Here is a 17,421-nt window from a genome sequence, read left to right as displayed (position 1 = left end):
AACCGTGTAAACAAATGAAGGCATTTCCCAACAAATTGCATTTCGCATATCATAAATGTGCATCTGCTTCGCATGCATTGACATTTGGTGACATTCACCATCATAGAAAAAAACACATCTGATGTTTTATTAATGTAACAGAGTCCCCCCCCCCCCACCACCCGCCCCCCACCCGACAAAAAAAAAACACAGCACCACAGTGTTTACCGCAGCCGATTGATTATGGCCATGCACGACCCAAACAAGGCCCATTGTTCCATCAATAACACGTCAAACTGTATGGGTGACCATATGCGCACAAAGTACTTCAGAAGGTCATGTGTAATGAATGTCGCGCAGGTTTCGCAAAAACACACAAACAACTAATTAACCAAAGCAAGGCTGTGGGTGACCCGAATGTGGCATTCCAATGTTTGTGTGCTGAAATCTGGCCAACAAAAAATAACATTGCGCGTTCACGAAAACAGGGGGACGTAATGTGTTTTGCGAGTTTTTTCGGATTTTAAAAAAATCAAATTACGAACAATCGCATTGAATATGCTTGCAGAGGCTTAATAAGCTGATGAATATAGCGTTTGGTTGCTCTAAATATTTTTTCATGCATATTTTCTTGTCGTGCCAGTTGAACGGAGCTCGTGTGATATTGTAATTAAAACTGTGATTTAAAATGTGCCGTTCTCTGATATTTGCGGTGCAGTGTGTCAATTATACAGTGGGCACCGACTGTTTCCCGGGATTTATACCTCGGTTTATTGCATCTGGAAGGCACTTTAACCACTGTTGAACGGTGGCATTAATTAATACCACGTAAACATTAAACAGTTTGTCGTGCTCAATGCTGCAAAGAATACTACGTACCAATGGGACTGAAGAAGACGTTTTTAATTAGTGACTTATGGATGATTTAGAGATCGTAAACACTGACATTAATGAGAATGAAACCAATGCTGAACAGTGCACACAAAAAAAACATGAAGAAGATGCGCATGCTTGGAATTACCACTGAGAAAGAGGAACACAGGGATTGCAGACCATGTGCCAGTTAAAATAAAACAAATCATATGGGCTTTTACATTGAGTATTGGTCAGGACACATCACTATAAGGGATGATGACTGTGGTCGAGACTAAAAATGAAGTGACAGCCAGGAGGGAACACATGAAAGATGGAGCAATAAAAGTAGCTCATGTTCAGAATCCAGAGAGATTGTTGCATTTCAAATCCACGGAAGCTCACAATAAACTGGGGTGACCTTCATCCAGTAGTTGATAGATCCATTGATGATGATGATGATAATAAAGAAAACATCATCCAGTTATGTAGCTATGCCATAACTTTGCACATTAAAATGTCAGCATCAACACATTTTAGGAGGGCATTACCATTTAGCTACGAACATTGCCTGCTAGTTCAAATTTCAGATGAAAAATATTCCGGATAAAAGAAACGAAACTCATTTTTTTTACTTTTCCGCCACAAGGTTGGAGCCCGTGTGATTGAATTGGTGGTTACTCCGTAGTATCTTGGCAGACTGCATTCAACCCCCCCCCCACCCGAGCCTCAGTGGCCATCTGAGTTCTGTTCATTTGTCTTGTGTAATTGTGGGCGGCTCAAGGCTTGGCTTTGTGGTCGAGGTGCATCAGTGCTGGCTTCCATTAATGTCCATGTGGCTATGGCTTCAAACAGTGCGTACATATTTGGAATGTTTCATTGCCCTTGTTTTCCTAGCAGTATCAATTGGTACACCACAGACGATTGGCAGGTCGTGTGTGGTGGTTTGTAAAGTGTGCGTGTGTGTGCTCCTGCCTCTGCCAAGACGTTTGGCCAGCATTGAAGAGTGGACCAATATACTATCTAGATGGGGTCTTGAGAGCTTTTTATAGCTTTTGGCTTGCCATCGAACAAAGACCGTCGCCCACATCGCACCCTTTCAGATGCGCTTCTGTAGCAGTCTGGAACGTTCTTCCTTCCGATATTAGGAAGCCACTGGAGCACTTTTAAATCTGCATTAAAAACAATTTCTTTAGTACTGCTGTTGTTGTGCTTAGCTTGATGTCCTTCTCCTCGCACCTCCGATTAAAATGGTTGGCTATGTACGGTGCGAAAGAAGTTCAACATACGTACGTTGCAGAAAGGATGTTGAGTTTCATTGCAAAAAAATAACTAATTATTTGGTGATGATGCATTAGCAGTGGTGTACAAGCACAATTAACAAAATAATTTTTCAGGCATTGGCCGTTTTTCATAGCACATAAATGATGTGCAATGAAGAAAGCTAATTTTGCAAAACTTCACCTATTATATATTTTCCTTTTATAACGCCACAGTGTTACGGAGGAATATATTGACTTTTTATTTGTACAAAAGCAAAATAAGCTTATTGCAATGACCAAGTTTAACCCTACGCGTTTAACAAAGAATTGTGGTTTTCACTCCCATGTAGTTATGAACGAATGACTTTAGAGTCACCTTTAGTCACATATGTGAGCCAAATATGAACCGTAATAAAGTTCCACAGTTGATTAATTATTAACTAAAGTCCGTGTAAAACATACAAGCATACATAGACACGGGACACACTTGCATCAAGAACGATTGGTCATCACAGCCACCACTCCGTGCGATCGTCTTTGTGCAACCTCTAAGGTCTGGTCTCATAGTATTCCACCATCTGACTTTAGTTCTTCCCCTTCATTGTCAACCTCAGGGTGCCACTCCAACGCCTGTCTCGGTAACCTGCCCTCCTTCATCCCGAAAATGTGGCCCACCACCTCTTCTTGATTACATCAACAACAATTGCCACAATCTCTTCTGAACTTCCAAGTTGCTTACCCTATCCTACCTTACAATCTCTAGTATCTGCATTCAAAGTTCAGAAACGTTTCTTCTCGTTGTAAATGGACAATGTGACACATCTAGATGTAATATACTCTTAGGTTTTTTCAATAAAGTGACGTAGGTAATAATAAATAATAAAAATAGAAATAATAATAGAAATAAAATTATAAATCACGACGTTTCGGAGGCAACGCAAGTCTTCGTCATCAGGTGGGACCGTCACAGCTAGATTTACTGTATCACTTGATACTCCAACGCCTGTCACTTGATACAGTAAATCTAGCTGTGACCGTCCCACCTGATGACGGAGACTTGTGTTGCCTCCGAAACGTCGTGATTTATAATTTTATTTCTATTATTATTTTTACTATTTTTATGTTTATTATTTATTTTTACCTACGTGACTTTACCGAAAAAACCTAAGAGTATGAATCCTTGCAGTCACGAAAGCTTTAAATCTAGAATAGATGTAATATCATTTAGATTTTCACCGATTGGGTCTTCGAGACAAATGTTTTCCAGAAATCGAGGGAATTGAATTTGAAAACCATTGTGCATTCACATATTCGACTTTGACTTAAAGCTTTCGTGACTGCAGGAATTCATATTCTTTGGGTCTTTCGGTAAAGCCACCGAAAGACCCAAATAATGGATTCGACTTTGTGTTTGCTAATTGTCTTACTTGTTTTGCCTGTGATTAGCGTTGTCCCGCCCTTTGGCAAAGGTTAAGTGTAACTTGCATAGAACCACCCTGTGAACGCTTCCTCTGTGTTGAATTTGTTAAAGACTGGGACATCTCTGACTATTTGGGTTTCATCTGTCTCCATGTTCTAGCATCCTTTCTTAAGTTGTGAATTATGTTTATGTCCCTGTTGACTGAAAACTCTAATTAACATTTTACTCTCTGACATTCCTCACTCCTGTGATAAACACAATTGCTATCGTGCACATCATTTCGCGAATCGGACGCGCTGTTCGATTGAGAACTTGGAGGCGCGGAGCCAGAGTTTAAAGTTACTCGTACGACAGCTGAACAATGTGAGCCTGAACAGGTGAGCCCAAACAGGTGAGCCCAAACAGGTGAGCCTGAACAGATGATCCTTGAACTTGAAGGTGGATGGTGCTTGGATGCAACAGATTTAACACACGCTCCAGAGGACACGGCGATTTTCTGTGACCAGTGGAATAAGAAGGCGGAGGGCTCAGGAGCACGGGTAGCGATTTTGTAATATATTCTAGCTTTTTTAATGGGAGTCAGTGCAAGGATTTCAACGCATTACAAATATTTGTTTAAAGCAGAAAACTCTAGTTGTTTGGTTAAAGTCCAGCTCTCATATTGACATAGACACTGTATATATATACGCATATTTATGTTGGGTGATATAGTCCAAAATTAATCTGGTGACCTGAGTTTGATTTCCAGCCACAGCTGACACCAGTAGGGTGTGACATTTGAATTTGTCATGGGTCGTCCCTTTCACCAACCTGCACTGACCAGCATGGCGAACTATGATTATGTAACCCCCGTGACTGATGAAGCATTGGGAGGCCTTCATCCAATAGCGTATTGAGAACTCATTGTAACTTTACAATTACGCAATACATCAATCAAAGTTAATTTATTTAAAGGCCCGTTTCTTAAACCAAGGCCCCTGGATACAGAATGTTAGTCATGCATTCCGTATATAGTTAACTGAACCACACCAAACCATATAATTCCATTTAACACAAGTGCATGAATGAAAGCTTGTCAATGTGAGTTGCTTCCGTGAATTCGTATTGGCACTGACGATTACCTGCGTCCACTGCTGTTCATTATGGTCTCGTAATTAGCTGCATTGACAACGCCGGCAGCAATTCTCTTACAGCACAGGGATGGTTTTATGCCCTGCTCAGCGAAGCGAGAAGTCACGAAGAAAATTCGCTTGAAGCACTTTCTGCGTGTGACATTTGACCTTTTACGTGCAGCTTAGATAAACTCGGCACAGCAAAATGTGCTTAATTGCACACACTCTCATGAAGCTGATTATCCGAGATGCTTTTAAGATTCTTACACACAAAGAACGCAAATATTGACCCAGATTTTAAATGTTTTTTCTTCCATTTCATGCACATTTAAAAGGCAGATTGTAGTTGGGTTTTTATTTTAGTTTCAAGGCTCACGAAGATTACTAAATGTTCACACACATCTTAATCCCTTTGAATAGAATATTCAAATATGCAAGCATATAACCATTATCCCGCTTTTCTCTCCAGAAAATTCTCTCAATTGAGAAATAATGACCATTAAAAATAAGTTGGCATGTGTTTAAGTGCCCCAAGGCTGGAGTGTTCCATGGATGGTACCTTGATGTTTAGCGTCACAACTGAATATATATGTCGCCTGTTAATTGCATACCCCCCCCCGATTAAGTCTAAATGTACTGCAATAAGAATCAAACTCGAAAGGCCCTCCAGCAAGCGAGTTCAATTCATTATTTCTTAACACGGCCAGCGGCATTTCGAGGTGTTACTAATCAGGGAGGCACATAAGGGGGCAACACTTAATTTAATTTTGCGGAAGCGGAACTTAATGGTGGGCTGGCACTGCCGAGATGAACCTTTAAATACGTGGCAGTGTGCCAGGCCAAGCTCAGGAGGTGTAGTGCACCGCATGGAAGCGTACAACAATATTATCAGCCACGATCAATCCACCGTTGGATGAAGGCCTCCCCCAAATTGTCGCCATTGCTCACCAGTTATTCGGTGTGTTGTGAGTTCAACTGAACCGTAGATGTAGACTTGGAGGCAACACATTTATCCAACTCCAACACACATGGTAACTTCCCCGTAACAGAATAACAACCTATGGTGGTGACCACCAGGCTAACTACACTAGTTACAACATAACTGCAACTACGGACTGGGACCAACAGCCTATCGTACCTACAACTCTCCCTACTCCAGCCCTCCGGCTAGCTAAACCTAGGGGAGGCTGACCCACCGCTGGCCCGGTGGGTCCCTGACCACTGGCCCGTCCGGACCTGGCCCTCACAAGGGCATCAGGCCGAGGGAACCTCAGGGTCCTAACCCCACGACCACTGGCACCGCACTGAGCCCCGGCCCTTAGAAGGACATCGGCGGCTTGGGGTCCAGGGTCTTCTTCTTCTTCAGGCGGCTTCTGGCTTCGGCTTGAGACGGACCGCCTCGCGCTCTCAGGGACCCGCCTTATATACTCTTTCTCCCTGAGGGACGGGGTTCTGGGGGATCGTAGCTTCTGCCAGCCCCCTCCCCTCAGAGGGGTTCCAACCGCCGTTGGCCCGACCGGTCCGGACCGGTTTCTACCCCTCCCCCTGGTTGTGGCGCGTGTGTGTCAATCATGACCACCACACTATACCCACACCATTGTGGTATCCGCGATGTTGGTACACCGCACGCTGTAAAAACGTTCAATGGGAAGATATTGAAGGAAATGCTAGAATAAAAGCCTCAAGAAGGCTGCTAAGCTGGGCTCAGGATAAATATGAGGAAAAACAAAGGTCATGTACAACAAAGTAATTAAAATACAACACATAGCTGTGCCTAAGCCTGCCCAGTAGCTCACCGTGTGAGTAGTAGTCATTGCAAATAGCGATCATTTATTAAAATCTATTTTTAACTCTTCCGATGTACAATACAGTACTCCGAAGTTAAACTAAAAGTCACACCAACTGATTCACGCGGTTGGTTACGTACGGTGCGAAAGGAGTTCAACACACAAGTCAGCAAAACAACTGCATTAACAATAATGCATATTTTGCACACAATTATACGAAAGAACACGCAAAATGTTTAATATTTATCTCTTAAATAAGTCCGATTAAGTTTTCAATTTGTTGATGTATCAATCGAGGAGTATACAATTATAAATGCATTTGCTAATGTCATTCATGAACTCTCTGCCTCTAAAATTTACGTTGAATGCATAAAACATCCATAGGTTCTATTTGGCACATGTGCAAACTGCATTTTTAAAAATGTAAAATTAATCTCCTTAACCCCAACAATAAAAAGTACATTTCAAAATATCTTCACAGTGTTCCCCGAGCACAAAGAACTATTCAGAATTGTGTTCATTTTCTCAAGAGATAAGCAATGTAATTAAGGAGCAAAGTACGGAATAAATACATATTTATAAGTGTGTGAGAGTCCAATTATATAAAACACCTCTTGCCAGCTTGAATTTGAACGGAAATAATTTATCAAATCAATGGAGGACCTCATGTGAGTTGCAATGATATGTTACGTTCTACCAAGCAAAAGGCCTTATGTGTTCACAAGTTGGCAGGGCCAGACGTGCCCCCATTCCACTCTGATAATCACTTGTCAATTGATTTTCAGCTGTAGCTGCTTTTGAAACAGAAACATTTTCCCTCGACTTAAAAACTGCAGCACGTTCACGTCCAGACCACCAAACTTTGTAGGCTTTTTAATAAATAAAAGACGGTCTAGATGTGGTTTCCTCGTGTGCTTGTTATCCGTGCGATTTTGCAAATGAACATAATTACTCATAACAATTGAATAAATATGTCATCCAAAACATGTGTTTTTGCGTGTGTAATTTGTGTTGTTATAGTTGACATGGCATTAGCGTGGGCTTCAGGAAAATTTGATTTGGCGTTGGTTTTTGTCGCATCACAGCCGGGTAGATGGCATAGACAGGGCTAGATTAGAAGCTTTCGTGACTGCAAGGATTCATACTCTTAGTTCTTTCGGTAAAGTCACGTAGGTAAAAAATTAAATTAAAATTATTTAAAAATAAAAACAATAAAATCACGACGTTTCGGAGGCAACACAAGCTTCCGTCTTCAGGTGAAACTGTCACAGCAAAAACAATCTGTATCATGAATGCATGACCACTGCATAGACAGTGGTCATGCATTCATCATCAGCAGCCGTGGTCATTCCACTGCTGGATGAAGGCCTCCCCAATCCGTCGGTGCCTCTCACGACCCTGCAATGTAATGATCCACTTCGTCAGTGCGAGCTGATTTCATCGCTTCATCTCCTCAATGGACGTCTGGTGGGACGTTTGGCTGCCACTCCGTTATTTTACCTGACCATAGCATTAAACCAAGCAAATAATATATTTGTAGGAAACAAAAACCCTACGCACCAAACAGATTAATCAATTTTGAAAGGCCTTTCTAACAATGTTGTGTTTGCTCTGGTATTGATATCAATGAGTCATCTCGGCCAATAGTGTTACTGAACTCTCTTATGCAATTGCACGAAACTACTTGCACACACACACAATGGGGAAATACGTGTGTGTTTTTTCCAAATTGAACATCTGTTGTGTCTCGAGCAGGGAATGTGTTGAAATTTGTCTTAGTATTATTATTTGTTTCTTTCGGTTAAGTCACGTCTAAAGATAAAATAATAAATTAAATTAAATAATAGAATACGACGTTTCGATTGCAACACAAGCAATCATCATCAGGTATAATGAAATAGCGACATAAAATCTAACCAGAAAACTATAGACAGACATATTAGCAGACAGATATCACCAAGATACATAGCGAGAGCAACACAGGTATTAGCAGACAGATATCACCAAGATACATAGCGAGAGCAACACATTAGCAGACAGATATCACCAAGATACATAGCGAGAGCAACACAGTCTGCTAATATGTCTGTCTATAGTTTTCTGGTTAGATTTTATGTCGCTATTTCATTATACCTGATGATGATTGCTTGTGTTGCAATCGAAACGTCGTATTCTATTATTTAATTTAATTTATTATTTTATCTTTAGACGTGACTTAACCGAAAGAAACAAATAATAATTCCTGCAGTCACGAAAGTTCTAAAATTAAGATTGTCTTAGTATCTTCTTTACGACCAAATATTAAGTTTTTTTTAATTGGGCCATGGATATTTTATTGAGAACCAAATTGTTGGCATCACAGTGGATCTGTCCACGATGGTCACCTCTCAGTTACATGTGTAGTGGGTTCGAATTAGGTGCACACACACACAGCTTGGATGCAACACTATTTATTAAACGTTAAGTAATATAACACTGTACATGAGGTGGTGACCACCTTCCTCACTCACTAACACTCTGGAACACGACACCGAGTGGACCAGGCAGCCAACGGTTGGCTGCCTGGTCCAGGACGACGACCCGGGACTTGAGGACCGATGATGTCGTCTTCACTTCGGAGTTCAACAGCCCCGCTCTGTGTTCACACCCCGCTTATATCCGCTCCGCCCAGGCCACGCCTCCCTTCCCAGGCCACGCCTCCCTTCCCAGGCCACGCCTCCCTTCCCCCACCTCACGCGAGGTCTGGGTCCCTCCACCACGTGACCCCCCAGGCACCCCCTTGGGGCTCCCAGCCCTCGTACGGGCCGACACAGTAGTGACGTCCTATGTCACTACACATGCAATGCTCTTTTAATATATTTGCACTGTAGTCGCATCTCAAAGTCATTTTGAGCGTGAACTATGTTGTGGAACATGTCATGGGAAGCAAGATACTGTGCACACACATTGATGAATGTCACCCAACCCCATGGGCTGGGTACCACGCATCACAAATACCAGTTGCTGTGCTCCTTGGTTACCACTTGAGGTGCCGCCATAGAGCTCTGTGTGTTCATATATCGTGGGATCCGTCGTCACTTGCATGACCAATGCATCAGGCTCTTGGGATCAACTTGCAGCAGCGACCTGCAATATACACGCTCTATGTATGACTGCATGTACTAGGCATTGATTCATATATTTATATTAATTATTATCATGCTCATGATTGTTTAAATTGAATCATGCATGTTACAATTTAGAATGTTTTGTATTTGTATGTGGTGTATAAACGTTGCGGTTTGAATACAATTTCTAGCCGCGGCTAACAATCAGTGGTGAATGAGACCTGAACTGGTCCTGAGTGCCCTATTTGCCAACGCACAACCTGACCAGCGCGGTTAAGTATGGTGAAACAACCTCGATGACCGACACGGCATGGGAAGGCCTTCATCCAGCTCTATATAGGGCTGTAAATTTATATATTATGGGAATAGCATGCGTTCATCTACCACTCAGTATAAGTCCATGCATGCATATCTCCACGCTTCTTTTGTGTCTCAGATTTTTACAAGAGTATAACGAACAGTGCCAATAGATCTTGACTTAAAGCTTTCGTACTCTTTGGTTTTTCCGGTAAAGTCACGTAGGTAAAAAATTAATATAAATTAAATCACGACGTTTCGCAAGCAACACAAGCCTCCGTCATCAGGTGTAACCACTCCAGTGAAATTGCTGTAGCTGCATTACGCTACAGCACCTGAGGACGGATACTTGCGTTGTAGCCGAAGCGTCTTGAGAATTGTATTTTATTATGTTTAATTTTTATTATTTTATTATTTCCATTCTACGTGACTTTACCGAAAGAACCAAGAAGATGTATCCCTGCAGTCACGAAAGCTTTAAATCGAAATAGCATACGACGTTTCGATTGCAACACAAGCAATGATTAAGGTCTCGACACAGAGGCGTTGTTTCTCTGTGTGCCGATGTGTGTCTCTCTCTGTGTATCTCTGTGTTATCTCGATCTCTGCTTATGTGTCTGTCTATGTGTCTCCATATCTGTGTTTTGTCTCTCTCTCAAATTTAGCAATCTTTGGAAGAACGCAATCAATCAGGTAGGGTGTTGACTGTTATGTTAGCCGACTCTCTGTGTTTTATAGCATTATATTTCGAAGTTTACTAGGTCTGTTTTCTCTTTCATTTGTACCTGATGATGATTGCTTGTGTTGCAATCGAAACGTCGTATGCTATTATTTAATTAATTTATTATTTTTACGTGACTTTACCGAAAGAACAAAAGAGTAATTCCTGCAGTCACGAAAGCTCCAAATCGCGAATAACAGGTTCAAAGAAAATAACAAAAAACTAAAACTACGACGTTTCGATCGCAACACAAGCGGTCGTCTTCAGGAAAAGGACGACCCAAAGAATATGCGTGCCAATACAATTTAACATAGGCTCCTTATACTGACAGGCTCTCATTCGTGCAGTCGTGTTACATGGAATTCTATGGTTTAGTGTGGTAATTTTTCTTTGCCAGAGTCCACGTTGGTGATCCGTTTGTCGTAGTAGGTAAATATGAAGAAAAAATACAGACCCTGCTATCTATACTGTATACAAAGTACAACATGCAAATCACAAATATGTACCTATTGCACCAGACACGCAAATACATTCTATTCGGAAGCACTTACATTAAACCCGCAAGGGATTTTGTTCAATTTAGAGAAATGTTTGAATATTTAATTGTAATAATATCACTCATTTTGTAGACTGCTACAATCATGGGCCAAGCGATGCCCATTGATCATCCCCACCATAGCATGGTAATTAAAACTGCTCTTTACACGAGGCTACGGGTTTTCCCCTCGCTCAGGTGTTCCCTTTGAATTTTTTACGAAGCCATAAATAATTGATGCCACGCTGCGTACGCTTCTGATATGGGCTCGATGACAGCGGAACACCGCACCGTGTCTTGGGAGACCACTCTCGGACGAGCCAACGTGCAGTTGTGTAAGGAGCAACCGTAAGCTGCATTGTCTCTGGTGCACTATCTGGCCCCCAAAAAAATCAAATTGCCGGTTTGGAGTTAAACTGAGCGTGATTTAAAGCACATTTCCCTCTTCGTGTCTGTGCCAGCGCTGAGCGCACTCATGAAAGGGAAATCATGTATCGACTTGGGAGCTCGGTCCTCATCAGAAAGGCGTTCTTGCCTCTGGCGGAATTTGTCCTGCTTTAGAGATCAGGCAACACCGCTGCATCAGCTCATCGCTGTGCACGAATGAGCATGTTTAATGCGCTGCCTCCATGCATGTTCCCATTAATGATTCGGTGGATAGAGGGAGCATAGCGTAGAGTCTTAAATCCCCCATCTTTGTGTTTAGTGCTTTTTAGTAGTCGATGTAATACTGCTAGGTGTGATTTTACAGTATATGGTACTTAACATTGCATTAACGTTAAAATAAGTGCAAGTCTACCCATGTTTTTTTTGTAAAAAAAGGCTTTAATCAAGGCCTACTTAGGATTAAGCAGTCATTAAAAACCTTTCAGGATTCAGTTTTTTGGTCTATATATGAAGCAAGCATGAGCCATCAGCAGCCTCCAGAGTGCCCATTATAGGTGTAGCCAATAGATTTAATGTGTTTTCCATGGAAAATTGCCACTAATCATTCAGTTAATTGTATTGGACACACATGATATGGGCAAAAAGCCAAGCCTACTGTAGACGGCTTCATAGATACATCTATACACTGTATACATGTGTATATCTGCTGTGTTTATGATGACTGTGTCCTTTGAAGATGGGCAATTTCTGCACGAATCATGATTCTTCTCTGGACACATTCCCATGGTTAAGATCTCCATTAAATGAAATGGGATACTCACAGGGATTCTACCAATAGAAGATCTCTGCAACATACTTCAATTATATTGCAATTCTATTGTCAAACTTATCTTCGCTAAACTCTGGATATGCTTAGCTTAGCTTGGCTAAGCATCACTGATTCCTGCACGACAAAATGGCGATGCTGGCTGATTTTATGCGGCCAGGATCACTGTTAAAATTCCTTGCCAATGCCTCGCGCATGGATGTGGCCCGATTCCACCGCAACTCTGTGGTGGCAAGTAGGTTAGGGCTTGTGGGGCCTAGACGCCTGAGTGGAGGCTGGCCCAGACACATACTTACCCGTGCCCATGCAGGGCCGGGATTCACAGAACAGCTAAGCTAAGTGTATAGCCAACGCTATATGTACACGTAGCTACCCTGTGTATATGCTAGACTATAGCCAATGCTATATGTACATGTAGCTCAAGCCAAGGATATATATATCCACATAGCTGACATGTGTATATGTTAACCCCCTCCTACAATTACACGATTCCACCATCACACAATAACATTACGGATCAAATTAAATTCTAAGATTCAAATTTACAATTCCCGGATAGGATGGATGAGAATGTCCCATTTATCGTGTGCGTATATAATACACGTTATAAACATGCCTTTAGTTATACGCTTTATATTGTGTTTAATGCTTGCATTCAACCATGCACTATTGTACCAATAATATTTAACTACACAAGCGCTAATTTCCTGATAAAAAAAATCTACTGAGTGTGTTCATGCATTCTTTGATTAGATAGTATTTGTTCAGTCTTCACCATTGGGGAAAAAAAATACAGAATTCTCAGCGACAGAACGTTTTGGTTGGTGAGATAATTTTTTTGTAAAAAAACGAAATACTTTTAAAACATATGTTTTGATTGCTTGTACTTTATATTGTTATACATTTCAATTTGATTACCATGCACACTCGTTTTGTATTAAGCACGGGCATATAATATATTTTGGTCCCACGTGACTTACTGAAGCCTAACACACTAACTTCTTAGAAAATATTTCCTACTCTAAAATATTCCGTTGAATAAATTATGACCAGAGACGCAGTTGTCCTGCATATGAAATGTCCTATGTATCATTGGATTTCACTTAGAATTGGAAATGCAGAGGCAGTGTTGGGTTGGAGGTAGGCTGGCATACTAACCAAGCCGGGAAAGAATGGATCACTCCACAGTCATTGATCAAACCCACACGTGCAGAGGCATCCTTTACGATGCAGCCAGCCCAAGGTGTTAACAATGACCCATGGAGCATTTAATTTTCACTGCGGTGACAGTTTTCTTCTGCATAACAATTTATAGCTACGGTTACGTCAAGGTGCAGTAAAAAGCACATCTCAATATTGTAGAACACCATGGTCATTTCAAATGACACCGCATTCGCGCAATTATTTTTCCTTTGGGGATTATTAATAGAGAAAAATTCCAGAACCGTTCACATAAACATGCATCCGTGCATCACAATTGTTAAATGTGTTTGTTGAGGATGATAATACAATTGAGGTCTGTCTCTGGTTGGGTTTGCAAAACAACATCATATACATATTTCTCCACAGGCTGCCCGGGGAGGGGGGGGGTTACAATGGATTCACCGTTCACATCGCCCCCCCCCCCATCATCACCACATCCTTCCCCCCCTGCCTGGGAAGCTAATGATCTAACCAGCGGAGCAAATTCTGTGAACTCCAAGTCTACGAATCTCGGTCTTCCAGTGCACTTGATGAATTAATAAATAAATACTGGCTACGAAAACAAAATGTGGATTGCCGTAAGATTTACCATAGCATGTGCAGGTCTGGGAAATTGTTATGGACAAGTAGTACGTCTGAACATGAGAACTTGAGTTCCGACAAACTGCTCCCAAAATGATCAGTGATTTTGTGATACAATACCATAATGCGAATTGGTGGTACAATCTTCTGTTCTGCCATAGGCATATACAGTTATGTGTGGTTCACTTGAGCCTTGAGGATTAGCAAATCGCGTTATTCCCTGCCACACTCCACAATGCCATCTGCACCTGCACTGCACATCCTGCGCGAAACGAGGTTGTAGTGCGTCCGTCGTATCGATCATCCAACGTTCCGTTTCTCCTTTGGAGGGAGAGCGGAGAAGGCCCATTCCACTAAATCCTCTTCTGTAATGTATTTCATTTATCAGTCATCACGTGCCACAGGACCTCTATCATTTCAGGAGCAGCCACATCTGTATCCAATTCAACACGCTTTTTTTTGTCACTGATAAAACACCGATAACACTGGGCTTATCCACGTGAAGAGTTTGAGCACTCCCAGTATATAATCGACATTGCCGACGGTGGATTAGGATATCAAGTGATTAGCTCCTCTAATACGACTCAACGATTAGAAATGCTTAACTTGGCTGCGTGTTGTAATATGATTACTCCGTGAATGTTCTCAGTGTCCTTCCCTTTTGTCGTCTGCACGATTTGCGCAATGTTAAAATATCATCGGACTAAATTTCGATTTAAAGCTTTCGTGACTGCAGGGATTCATCTTCTTGGTTCTTTCGGTAAAGTCACGTAGAAGGGAAGTAATAAAATAATAAAAATAAAACATAATAAAACAATTCTCACGACGTTTCGGCCACAACGCAAGCAGCCGTCCTCAGGCGAAGAATGAGAACATTATCAAGCTAGGAGCTTATATAGGTGTAGCGAGGAGGAGCGCCTTAACAAAAGAATGTGCATATGAAGAGGAATTTAGCATACCAATGGGCAATGCATAGGAGGTGGGCGGAGGGGTTTCAAAGTCCCATTATGCCCATGCATTATGCAGGATCAACAGCACCACGGGGGGGCGCAAGGAACAGCGTTAATAAAGGAAAGGAATGTTAGTGATATGTAGCTGCATTTGCCAAACAACCACGTAGAAAACCAAAGTGAAAACTACATAAAAAACTAAAATATAAACTGATACTTACTATACTCTACAATAAGCTGAGTTACTAACAACAAATAATAAATTACAATTCTACGTCGTAAGAAGTATATAATATACTTCCATCTAAACTTTATTCTCTTAGCATATACAGTACTATATACTGCCATAGATAAACCCAACATTAAATTATATACTGTATTGCTGTAAACCACCCTATACTTTATACATTTTAATATAACACTATGTATTATTCAACTCACCCTAATGTGTATCGAAATGGTTTATTACGTCCTTCCAATGATTGCTAAGCCTGAATCCATCTTCTCGGTTAAAATTGTCTCTGTGTTTGTATATGTGGATCGCCTCATGAACGAATCTCTCATGATAGCCAGATGGCTTGCAGAGAACCTCCGTCTTGGAGAAGTCAATGTCATGTGAGCCCACTGAGTTGTAACAGTGGTCTGCCACGGCTGAGGTGTTTGTCCTACCGTGTTTTAGATCAGCTTTATGTTCACGAATGCGGTCTGAGACGTGTCGTTTGGTTTCCCCAATGTAACTGCTACCACAGAGGCAACTTAGTTTGTAGACGCCAGGGTACTGTATGTCTGGAATCACATCTTTTACAGACGGTACCAGATCACGGATTTTATGTACTGTGTTGAATCGGACCTGGATCTTGTGTTTAATCAGGATTTTGGAGATCTTTTTTGTGACCCCAGCAATGTAGGGTAAGGTGATGGTCTTGAAAGGCTCCTCAACAGGATCTTTCTTGATGGTTGGAGTGATGGTTTTGCGGATTGTGTAGTCGGAGTAACCATTAGCTTTAAGAGCTTGGCGTACGTGTTTGAGTTCACTGGAAATGTGTTCATGGTCGGAGATGCATTGGGCTCTATGATATAGAGTCTTGATGAGGGAATTCTTCTGGGATGGATGGTGGTGGGAATCCGGTTTTAGATAAGCATCCGTGTGGGTGGCTTTCCTGTAGACAGAGTGGCTCATTGAACCATCAGGTCTCCTTTTGATTAGGACATCCAAAAAGGGTAGCTTGCCATCATTTTCGACTTCCATGGTGAATCTGATGGCTGGGTGTATGATTCCTTCTCCTTCCCCATGCGCGTCCTTTGAGATTTTCTTGCCCCCTTTGTGGTCTTTTCTTTTACCCTCAGGTTTTACAAACGACAGCCCTCCTTCCCATTTCCACATCTCTCCCATGTGCCCTGAAATCTCTCCCTTCATGTTTTTTTTTCCCTTTCCTCGGCTCGAGTGTTCTCGCAATGCGTACACCCTGCCTACCCATCCCGATTGTTGATCCGTGAGAGTGTACTCACCACTTAATGGAGCGTGTAACGGGGGATTTAAATTGTGGTCGCAGCTCTGTTTTCAAATCTCCCCCGGTCCATTTTGAAGCGCACACATTTGCTCTCCATCACCGGGCCTGTGGAGGAATATTAACTCAAACGCACGTGGCTTTAGATAGTTATAAATACCACTCACGTACACCCAAGTAAAATTGGGCCTTTGCATTATACTGTAACACACCGAACTTTACATCACATTACATTTACAATTCAACCCCAACTTTAATACACATCTTCGTCTGATCATAAGTATATTGTCATCGCCAATATATAAAACCCATCACAAGGATTTGTGAACACTTCTTTGTGCCCCTTTTGAAGCCGCTTTGGCCTAGCTGAAGTTATTTATTCAGTTCGGCCTCTAACGTTTGACTGTGCATGTACAGTGTGGTCCAGATGTGACTCCCAATTCATTGACTCCGAACTTATTTTTCCTTTGCATCTTCATTTTTGATTAAAATAAACCTTACTTTATTAATATTCAGTTTTAGAGAATTAAATGGGGGTCACAAGACACGTGGACCACCCTGTACAACAGCTCTTCACATCGTTGTGGACAAGAAAGAGAAAATTCTAAAACTTTTCCATTTTTACATAGTTGCAACATTCGTAATAAACAGCAGAATGTAAAGTATCCTGTCTGAAAATTTACGTCCAACCAGAATGAAACCATGTTAGGGCACTGTTAATTATGCAGTTACCTTGGTTCGGCTCAGGGACAGTCTCTGCAATTGCAAACATATGACGCTTTGAAAATGTCATGCATTACGATTATAACCCCTTACATATTTTTTAATCCGATGAGAAACATGATTTTAAGAAAATATGCCGGTACACTGGAACCCTGAAAGTACAGTTTTAA

Source organism: Lampetra fluviatilis, chromosome 29 (assembly GCF_964198595.1).
Source record: "Lampetra fluviatilis chromosome 29, kcLamFluv1.1, whole genome shotgun sequence".
Classification (NCBI taxonomy): domain Eukaryota; kingdom Metazoa; phylum Chordata; class Hyperoartia; order Petromyzontiformes; family Petromyzontidae; genus Lampetra; species Lampetra fluviatilis.
The sequence above is the reverse complement of the archived record's forward strand: the minus strand, read 5'-3'. Positions refer to the sequence as shown.